Below are 11,697 nucleotides of genomic sequence, written 5' to 3'. Positions count from 1 at the left end.
TCTGGACCATATCACTTTTGAGCCATTGTGGATCATTTGGGGCTGTGTCACTATCAACCCCATTATGGACATGCGCTCCCCCATGCTCTTTTGTGTACACAGAGCTGAAGAAAGTGTTTAATAAATTAGCCTTCTCTTTGTCCCCAGTCACCAACTCTAGATTGTTTTGTAAAGGGCCTACATGCTCAGACTTGACCTTTTTACTATTAATATACTTGAAGAATTTTTGGGGGTTTGTCCTACTATCTTTTGCAATCTGTCGTTCGTTTTGAATTTTTGCATCCTTGATTTCCTTTTTACATATTCTGTTAATTTCTTTGTAACATTTAAATGACACTAGCGTTCCTTCATTTTTATATTTTTTAAAAGCTCTTCTCTTACAGTTTATAGCTTTTTTAACTTTGGCCGTGAGCCACATAGGTTTTGTTTTTAGCCTTTTAAACTTATTGCCCATGGGAATATACTTTGCAGTGAGGTCCCAAACAGTCTTTTTGAAGAATTCCCATTTCTGTTCTGTTCCCATTGAAGCGAATATTCTCTCCCAGTCTAAGTCCTGGAGAGTAGCCCTCATCCTTGGAAAATTTGCTCTCTTGAAGTTAAGTGTTTTTATCTTACCCGTATGTATTTCTTGTTTAGCGCTAACATCAAAGGAAATCATGTTATGATCACTGCTACCCAGGTGTTCCTTTATCTGGACATTAGTAATAAGCTCTGCATGGTTTGAGATTACCAGGTCCAACAGAGCTTCATTCCTAGTTGGGGCCTCAATAAACTGGACCATAAAATTGTCCTGTAATAGGTTTATCATTTTTTGCCCTTTAACTGTCCCAGCAGTGCCATTACTCCAGTCAATTTCTGGGTAGTTAAAATCCCCCATTATTATCACTGTCCCAGCCCTTGCAGCCCTTTCCATCTGTGCAAAGAGCTGAGTCTCCACCTCCTCATTCACATTGGGTGGTCTATAACAAACTCCAACGATTAACTTTGAACTACACCCATCTAAATGCAGTTCCACCCATAATGCTTCGGACTCATCACACTCTCCATCCACCAGGTCCTCTTTCACACTTGCTTTGAGATCACTTCTCACATAGAAACAGACCCCGCCACCTTTCCTTTTTACCCTGTCTCTCCGAAAGAGTGCATAGCCAGGAATATTAATAGCCCAGTCATGTGAGGATTGAAGCCAAGTTTCAGCAATACCGATTACATCATAGCTCTCCTCATGCACCACAGCTTCCAACTCACCTATTTTGCTTGGCAGACTTCTGGCATTGGTGTACAAACACTTTAATGCATTATTACATTTTGCTCTGGTGTTTTTCATATTATTTTTAGTAGTACAAATTGCACTATAGTTTTCAATGGCTGTTTGCAACATGGGAAATTTCTTGTCACCTGCCATATCCCACCCCCCATCTATCCCCATTCCACCCTCCATTAATGTCTGACCCCTAACTGACCTGTCTGCCCAATGTACTTCTGGTTCACTCTCCCCCCTCAAACCCAGTTTACAAAATAACAAAATAAAGAGGAAGGCAATGCTGGATAAACTGCTGAAATTTGTGAAGCCTTTGTATCCCAGGGCACACATCAATAATTTTACATTCAAAATATATATATATATATATATATATATATATATATATATATATATATATATAGTAGTGAGCACAATCCAGTCCAGGACTACAAGTGATCAGGAACAGCAGAGATGACATATATGTCCCCAGGCTATGGTCATTATTATTATTATTATTCAGGTTTTATATAGGGCCAACAGTTTGCGCAGGGCTTTACAACATGAGGGCAGACATTTCAGTTACATTACAATTTGGTACAAGAGAATCAGAGGGCCCTGCTCGTTAGAGCTTACAATCTAAAAAGGAAGGGTCAATTGATACAAAAGGTAATAGCTGTGGGAGGAATGATCTGAAGGAGGAGGTAAAACTGTGTTAGTTAGAAGCAGGATAGGCTTCTTTGAAGAGAAGGGTTCTCAGGGATTGCCTAAGGATGAATAGACTAGGGGACAGTCAGACAGATTGGGGTAGGGAGTTCCAAAGGATTGGAGAAGCTCTGGAGAAATCCTGGAGGCCAGCATGAGAGGAGGTGACAAGGGAGCTAGAGAGCAGGAGGTCTTGGGATGACCGAAGAGAGCGGCTTGGTTGGTATTTTGGGATTAGGTTAGTGATGTAGCTGGGGGCAGAGTTATGGATGGCTTTGTAAATTATTGTTAATACTTTGAATTTTATTGGGTGAGTGGAAGCCAGTGGATGGATTGGCAGAGAGGGGTGGAGGACACTGAATGGTTGGTAAGGTGGATGAGTCTTGTAGTGGCATTCATTATGGACTGAAGAGGGGGATAGTCTATGTAAAGGTAATCCAATGAGGAGGGAGTTTCAGTAGTCAAGGCGAGAGATAACCAGGGATTGAATTAGAAGCTTGGTGGTGTCATTAGTTAAAAAAGGGTATGTTTTAATGACCATTGGTTTTGGCTGTTAGTAAGTCGTTTGTGAGTTTTAGGAGGGCAGTTTCTGTGGAGTAAAGAGATGGGTCTTAGGTTGTTAAGATTGGTGGGGTCTGAGACCTTTTTTGGTAAGGGATTGACTAGCGCATATTTTAGAGGGTTGAGGAAGATTCCAGTAGAGAGTGAGAGGTTGAAGATATGAGTTAAGGAGTGTAGGATTCAGTCAGATGGTGACCGTAGTATTTTAGAAGGAACAGGGTCCAGGGGGCAGGAGGTTAGGTGGGCATTAGAAAAAAGTTTAGTGACTTCCTCTATAGTAGCTGGGTTAAAAGAGGGAAGTATTGATTGTGCATAGTGATGGACGAACATCTAACGGGGCGGTTCGCGAACGTGCACAAATGTTTGGGTCCCATTCATTTTAATGGCAGGCGAACATTAAAAACCTCCAGGTCATATTTGCAGCCACAAAATACTTAATAGCTGTGCACACATAGTTCCACAACATGGACACTGACATACCAGAAGTATTAAGCGAATCTGCGATCCTCAAGCATTCTTTTTTTATCTGTGAAATTTCGTCAATTCAGGAGCGCATGAAGGCCAGGGAGGAGAGGCAAGGCCAGGCCAGGCTATGAAGGGGGTGCAGGAGATGATCCTTCTATTGGAAAAGTTTTTTTTATATAAGTTATTGTAGCGGGTATCCCAAATTTAGGGGTGACCTGAGCAATAATTGGCTCGGGTCTTCTAATTGTTTGGACTCCGCGTTGCTGCTGTTTCACCTCCTGTTTCACCTGCAGTTCCCCTTAGGTGTATAGGTGGTGCTGACACGTATACCCGGGGTTGAACCACCAGTGATGGAGTGGCTATTGGGTTTCCTCTCTTGGCAGCCATGCAGTGGGCGTGGTTTATCCGCTGTGCATGCCGGAAGAGGGTACAAAAGGGGCAGACATCATTGTTCTGGGCGTGAATACCCAGGGACCTGTACCCGGAGGAGTGTATCCCCTTGAAGGGGGATACGAGCATTGCCTGTGGGGTCTTGGGCACCTTCAGCCCGAGGCTACAGAGTTCCAGGTAGGCCCAGTACCTTTAACTGGGTCTACAAAGCCAGAAAGAAAACCCAGGAAGCCCAGGGGTGGGCGGCCGCTCTGTCTAAGAGGAAGCCAGGAGAGGATCGGTCCCATAACAGGAGGCAAGTGATAAAGATTGCTGTCTCAGGAGAGGCCTGGTGACCTGTCGGAGGGAAGGATTCCTTGCTCCGCAGACTGCCTTTGCGGAGTGCTGCTAGCCTGCTACCTAAGGAGGGATCTCCTTGACTTTGTCCTTGGAGGGGACTAAGTCACTGATCGAGCTACATGCCGACTGCTAGTGCCATTGGGTGACTATCCAAGTGAGCTGTACCCACTCGGGACCAAGTGGTGATGAAGCCAAGAGTGTGCCTGAATCAGTTCTATCTGCTAACCCCTTTCTCTTTTCAACTCTCCGGTTACTGAAGCATAAAAAGAAAATAAACTTGTGTTGGAGTTGACGCCGTGTGTGGACATTGGCCATCTTTGGGAAAGGTAAAGACTTGCCTCTAAACTCTAGAGGGGAGAACCAGCGGAAGGAAGCAACTCACTGCGGGACCCAAATATATGACACCGCTCAACTTTCTCAAGGTAGAGGCAAGCTCCCCTGCAAAATGTAGACCAAGATTACCGATATGTCGTGAGAAACCCATTTCCCCACTCCCCCCGCACAGTGAGGTCCCATTAGGGGTGCGGGGGTCGAGAGGGGCTGCTATGGTTCTACTTGAAAGTTGTTGGCAATACCTTTACGATTTGTATCATTCAACTTGGCTCAGAACGATCATCCTTTATACATCCCCTTCACCACATGCAGCTGCGGTATTCTTTTCAGGGGAACAGTTAGTACTTAAGTTTGGAATATGCATACGGTTGAATTGTTTTACTGAAATGTTAGACCAAGAAGTGTGAGTATGTACTAAGGCATTCTGTATCAGCTCAAGAGTTATGTTGTGATTTATTGTAATTGTCTGTTCTTTACTAATAAAAATTATATTGGAAAATTGAAAAAAAAATATATATGACACCGCTCAACCTCTTCAAAGAGGAGGGTACGGCATATAATACGGTGTGCTTTTTTTCTACAAGTGAGTCATATGTGGAAGAAGGTATATAACACCCCGCTTCAATCTGTCGTTTTGGGGGGCCACTGGTCTATCACACCAGTCATAATACTTTTTCCTAATTGCGTTTGTCACTCTTTGTAGTATCGCTGCACAACCGCTCAGCAGTCACAATGCTGCACAATAGAAATGCACTATAATATGCTTTCTATATTTGAAAGTATTTTATACGTGTATTACACCCCTATGTAGTGCACACCTAATAGTACACCTACGCCAGTCCTTCAAAGGACTTTTGTGGACCTATATTCATTAGCGATTTGTGTCGCTACAGTCTGTCCCTACGACACACAGCAACCTCTCCCTACACTGACAAAAGAGCTGCAGAACCGCTCAGCAGTCACAATGCTACACAGTAGAAATGCACTATACTATGCTTTCTATATTTGAAAGTATTTTATATGTGTATTACACCCCTATATACTGCACACCAAATAGTACACCTATACCAGTCCTTAAAAGAACTTTGTGGACCTATATCCATTAGTGATTTATGTCGCTACAGTCTGTCCCTGCGACACACAGCAACCTCTCCCTAAACTGACAAAAAAGCTGCAGAACTGCTCAGCAGTCACAATGCTGCACAGTAGAAATGCACTATACTATGCTTTCTATATTTGCAAGTATTTTATATGTGTATTACACCCCTATATACTGCACACCAAATAGTACACCTATACCAGTCCTTAAAAGGACTTTTGTGGACCTAATAGCTAGTGATTACAGACTGTCCCTGCTCCACACAGCAACCTCTCCCTACACTGACAAAAGACAGAATGTAAAATGGCAGCCAGATGAGGTCTATTTATAAGGTAGGGGGTATGTCCATGTGCTCAAATGTCTTAATTGGCTGTCCTGTACCACATGATGGATGTGTCATGGGTCAAAGTTCTTCACAATGTAAAAGAATATGGCGGCCGCGAACAGCGCCATATGTCCGCCAGTTTGGCGAATAGTGAATGCACAAAGTTCGCCTCAAACTGACCGTAAGGCCATCTCTAATTGGGCAGGAGGAGTGTAAAGTGAGGGAGATATCTGTAGAGCGGAGATCTCAAGACTTTCAACCTTATTTTTGAAGTGATTAGCAATCTCCTGGGCAGTAAGTTAGTGGGTGGAGGTAATGGAGGACGAAGTAGAGTGGTAAAGGTAGAAAAGAGTTGACAGGGACTGCGTGAGTATCAGCAAAAGGAGTACTCACCGAGGCCAAGATGCAGAGAGCGGTCGCTGTTGCGACTCAGTGCACACCACCCCTAAAGATGGTACAGAGAGTGGTTTGCACCAAGAGGCACAAGCTACCAGTAGGACATCCGACTTGCGTGAAGGTCAAGAAGATAGCTGTGCATGGCAGGTAGGTAGTAGGTCCAGGTCCAGGAAGCCAGCAGCAAACAAGTCCGTGAAGAAGTAAGCAAAAGTCCAAAGGCAGGCCGGGGGTCAAACACAGGCAAGAAGTCCAGGAACAAGCAAGAGTCTGAAGCGCTGAAGAAAGAAGGCAATCCAGGGGCAGGCTGAAGGTGAATCACAGGAGACAATCTGAGAACCGGCCGGGGGTCAAACAAAGATGAGAGCAGGAAGTCTGTAAAACAAGCCAGAGGTCGGATCCAGGAGAGAGTCAGCATGGTCTTGAAGTTTGGGTCACAGCAGGTAGACGGTACACAGGAACAGGAAGCAAGGATCACAGGAGAGCTGAAAACTAACCAGCAACTTGTGCTGGAGCAGAGCCGTGAATGTGCATGTGCCAAAGCGCAGCTCTATTGCACATATGTGTGCGCCAAAGCGCCATTCCGCTTCCCTGATAGTGAGAGGGTATTAATGAGAGTGATAAAGTAGGTCTGTTTAGCAGTGTACAGGCAGGAATGGTATTTGGTTGTATGAACCCCTGCCTCATATAACAGCCTGCATCGTTTGTCAGACCAGACTGACAGTCTTCCTTAAACACTTCCTTCCAGGCTTCCTTTCAGGTTGTGGCTCTGGTGTTGTAGTTGTGGCAGGAGGTGGAGGTGGAGGAAGAGGAGGAGGACCATGGTTGAACTCACAAACGTGGCTTTGGTTTGTGAGTTTGCCCCTCAACCCTTTATTTAGGGCTTGTAAGATCAGATACTCACATAGGCGTTGGCCCTCCTCCATTTTCTGAATTTTGCAAGCTGTCATGTAGGCATAGTCATCTGGAATATTGTGGGGGGTTCTGAGGGCCACAGTAGCCTTCCGAAATAGGCCAGTTGCTGCCTCCTTACTCCTTCCTGGGACTTTCTGTTGGAATGCGGAGGGGAGAGACCTGGGATTCGGGCAGGCTACTGGGCCCGGCCACCTCCTGACTGCCACTTTCCACAGCCTGGCTGAGGCTTTCCTGTGTATGAAAAAGGGACATAGTTTTAGTTTTTGGTTCATCAATCACACACAATTTTCTGCTGACGACTGTTACAAATTGAATGCTAATAAATAGAAAAGACTATCATTCTGACCCTAGCATTTTTCATTATTGTCCTAATCATTTTTGTCTTCTACTGTCTATTGATATGTAAAACACTTTGTGAAATCATCAATTATTGATCATAAATAACATCTATTTAACATCATTAACTTGACAACTAGAAATAAGTTGAACAATGATATACCTGACTTAAGCTGGGCTCCTCCACATGTTGCTGCCTGGAAGGTCCAGGTTGGTCATCAGAAGCCTCAGCTGGGGTGGAAGGAAGCCTTGAAGGAATATTGTAGAGTGCTTGCCTGGGTTCCCTCTGGTCTGCCAGAAAATGCAGTCTGTCATAGTACCACAGCCTGGGTACATAAATTTCATCTGCTGCTCCTGATCTCTGGGAATCCTGGACCTTTTGTGCTCTCTACGATAAGTGCTCCTCATGCCACCAATTTTGGACTTTAAATAGTTGATGTCTGCCGTGGGTATCTGCGGTTTCACAAATTCAAGTAGTTTCTCCATCGCTGCCTGCCTCTTTGATTATTAAAAAATGGGTGGTTCATCTGCCACAGACAGGGCATCTCCCTGAACATATCAATGAATCTTGCTAGAAATTCCCTATCATTGAAGGGATCCATTTTCTCTACAAGACACAACATAAGACAAACCCTTAAATGTCAGATGAAACTCTCTTAATCTTGACCCAATATAGGCCTCAATCTATAAGCAGTATAGGCCACTGATGCACCAAGTTAACATTTTACCTTCTTTATCACAATCTCTGCTTTCACTACTCCTTCCTCCGCTCACAGAACGTACGTACGACGCACGTGTGTTACGCTTTATATACACTGCGTATGCGTGAAACTCCGCTTGTCCCTAACGCTCTTTCTAGTATATTTCCAACGTTCTTTCTAGTATATTTCCCGCCTCTTCTCTTTCTACGCAGTGGGAAGAGCACATGGCTGAGAAAGAGCAAAGGGAAGCATATAGCAGCAACAACGAAAGCCCGGAGCCATGAACGTCCCGATCTGGGAGGAGATTTAAGGCCTCAAATATGTCCTTTGTAGAAATGGTGGAGATGGTGGAAGAATCTCATTTCTCAAGTGCAAGTGCCCAGATACTCATCGGGGAGATAATGGGGTGCAATTATACTTTAGAAACGTTAAAGGAAAACATCAATGATGTTCAACAAAAAATGAAGAACATCATTGATGTTTTAGGCAGACTATAAAACCATGAAAAATTTTACCGTTTTGTATCTTTGCTTTTTCAACGTCAAGTTTTAATATATTTTCTATGCCAAATTTTGAAGATGCACACAATGTGTCAAGATGCGCTATCTGCCATCACGGGATATCAAGGTACGCGTTTTGTGTGTGCAACTCCTTCCTCGCAACTCTAGTAGCTGAGAGGAAGGGTTTGCACCCCCAAAACACATCCATTGATCCCCCATGATGGGAGCTAGCACATGTTGACATTAGGCATGGGATCAGGAGAGAAATACCCATTTTGAGTCCCAATTTGTGTGCATCTTCAAAATGTGTTTTTTACAGGGGTGACATCACCCCATCTGACGAAGGCAAGATCAACACAGTTTGGATATACTAATGTCTGATATTGCCTTCACTTTTTCAAAAAGTTGAACTTTTTAAGTTCCTGAGTTGTGTACGTTATGTTTTTAAACATGCGTGTTTAAACAAAAAAAAGTGTAATTTTTGATAAAAAGTTTTATACACAAAATGTTGGTTTGTTCAAAATCCCATTTATAATAACACACATGTGAAATTGTGAATGTTCTTTGAGTAAAATGTTTTCTACTCAAAAATGTGTGGCTTCCTTCTTTCAATGCACAATACCATTTTTGGAGTAAGTTGTTTACAGTGACAATGGGGATTATTTACTAAAGGCTAATCCACTTTGCACTCCAAGTGCACTTTCAGTGCAGTTTGAAGTGCACTTTTGCAGTGCACTTGGAGTGTAAAGTGGATTTTCCTTTAGTAAAAAACTCCCACAGTGCTTTATAATTTGTCACAATCTGTTTATAACCTAGGAGACCGCTAAAAGAAACACAAGCAGTAAATCAAAGGAAATCTTATTTCATTTTAAATGAAAAATGTATTTTTAAAATGTTGTTTCAGAATTTGTTGGCATATCAATGGCCCCCCTACCCGCAAAGTACTCCATATATTTGAGACGGACCTCGCTGGCGCCTTGAGGTGGCAAGCCAGGACGGCCAGTTTCAAGAGCCATCAGGGTTGTATCTGGTAATAATCTGGCCTCAGTCCCAACTGAGGCCATGTAGTTCAATGCATTTTTTCATAAAAAGTTATGCAATATGCAGCATGCCAGAACAAGATAATTGATTTTTTATTCCGCCATGTTTATTGCCATAAGGAATAGGCAGAACTGGCTGGCCATTATTCCGAAAGCATTCTCCACGATTCTTCTGGCTCTGGCCAGCCAGTAGTTAAAGACCCTCTGCTCTGGGGTAAGGTTCCTCATCAGGAACAGCCGCATCAGGTGTTCACCTAGACCAAATGCTTCATCAGCCACAAAGACGAACGGGAGCCTTCCACGTTCTCTTCAGCAGATGGTAATACCAAGCCCCCATTCTGGAGCCGTTGGTAAAATTCAGTCTGGACGATGACTCCCCCATCCAAAATCCGGCCATTCTTCCACACGTCCACACTCATATGTAGCCGACACCACCGCGAACAACAAAATACTATTAAACTCCTTATAGTTATAATAGTATGACCCTGACTTGGGGGGGTGGGGCAATGTGGACATGCTTCCCATCTATTGCCCCTCCGCAGTTGGGAAATCCCACTGCTGGGATGCCACAGTCTGCCATTCCTGTGGCATTGAAGGAAGCTCTGGAGTCAAACAAGAAAACAATAATTAGTCTTTTTGAACATAAAAACATTACAAGCGGATTAGACACAAAACATTCTTGGCCAAAATCAGTATTAACATTTATTTGAAGGAGTATTTAAAGACAAAAGTATAAGGTCCACTTATCAGATTCCCCACCCCCTCTGATGGCCCATTGTAAAAAGAGGGTAGATGTTTTGGACAGGTAACCCTCTCCACTTCATTTAGAGCTGAATGAATAAATAATGTGTGTTACTTTGGCCAGCCCCTCCTTACTTACACTATTGGCAGCCCACTGGACAGGTAAGTGTGATAATACAAAAATATGAATACATACATGCACATTTATACATTCTGCAATTACCTATTGTGACAGTACAGCTCCCTGTCCTAGTTGTTGTCGTCCAGGTTTCTCAAATAGGCAGGTTAAGGGGCTCCAGGGGTATTTAATGTGGAGGAATCTGTTTTGTCAGTTTCCTCCAAAGTTTGTAAAATCCAGTTAGGGACCTGGAACCCGGAGAGTCCATTACGTTATGGGTGGGACGGAATCTTCAAACCTGGGACCGGGTTTTGGGAACAGCCAGGATTCTGTCTGGTTGATTGAGCAGGTGGGTACTTGCCTTATAGCAGAGTCAGGATTAGGGTTCTGAGCTTCACCCAGAGAGACAGGAGGTTTCCAGGAGTCCAGAAAGTGCAGGTGTGCACTAGTGAAAGCCAGAGACCCAAGTCTGAGGATCAGAGCAGTTAGGGGTTGCTTTCTAGATAGATGCTGTGTGCGTTGAAGCTGTGTTGAAGCTGTGTGCATCTAAGGAGACAGATGAGAGCCTGAAGTGGAATGCCTGAGCAGCAAGGAAGCTGAAAATAGGTACAGTAGTTGCACGGGAACCCTGTTATATGACCAAGAGGGCTGAAACGTAAAACCTAAGTGGAAGTACTGCTGAAGAGAGCCAGATGGCTCCGCATTTTTTATTTATTGTTTTTGTGTGGGCAACCAAGTGTATGTATGAACTTTATTTTGTTCCTCTTAATAAAAGTGGGCTACAATGCCCTTAAACGAAAGTTCCTGTTCACTGTGAACTTACTGAAAATGCACCTACCACTGAGTTAAACATTCCCAAATGTCACACTATCAAGATAATAGGAGAACAAAACTAGAAACAGTACCATTTGAAAGTATTCAGGCAGGCCCTTTCACTACATGCTTTGGTGAATTCATCCATAAATATGAACACAAAAAAGGTAGGTATAGTGTGCACGGTTTGGGCAAAGTCAGCAGAGGATTGGTATCAGCTGACTTAGCGGTTGGGGGGAGGAAGAGTTTCAAATGAGTTTGGGAACACAAAAAAAGCCTATGGCCTCTGCCTGAATTTAAGGACACAAATAGCATTTGTACACATTTTTGGGGGTGTTTAGGGTAAATTGAGCTACAAAATACATTGTTAAGTCACTAGGCTAGGTGTGTATGGGCCCAAGATAGCATGCTGGGGAGGTTAGTGAAGGCAAATATGCATGAAGTACAAAAAAGGAACTTGAAAAAATACAAGCATGCATACAGGATAAAGAGGACATTCACAGCATATTACATTCATGGTAATTAGGGAATGATGAAAGAAATACAATACATTATCAAGCATTAAATACATAGAATGTGATGTTAGTAAAGGAGAAAACCCTAATATAGTCCATCTGCAGGACCTGAATGACGGCAGAACAGAGCCTGGGGGAGATTCCTGTCAAGAACTTGATGTCCTGCAG

Source organism: Lithobates pipiens, unplaced genomic scaffold (genome assembly GCF_037356315.1).
Source record: "Lithobates pipiens isolate NorthernLeopardFrog02 unplaced genomic scaffold, aLitPip1_a1.2 Scaffold_1, whole genome shotgun sequence".
Taxonomy (NCBI): Eukaryota; Metazoa; Chordata; class Amphibia; order Anura; family Ranidae; genus Lithobates; species Lithobates pipiens.
Note: the sequence above shows the minus strand (reverse complement) of the source record.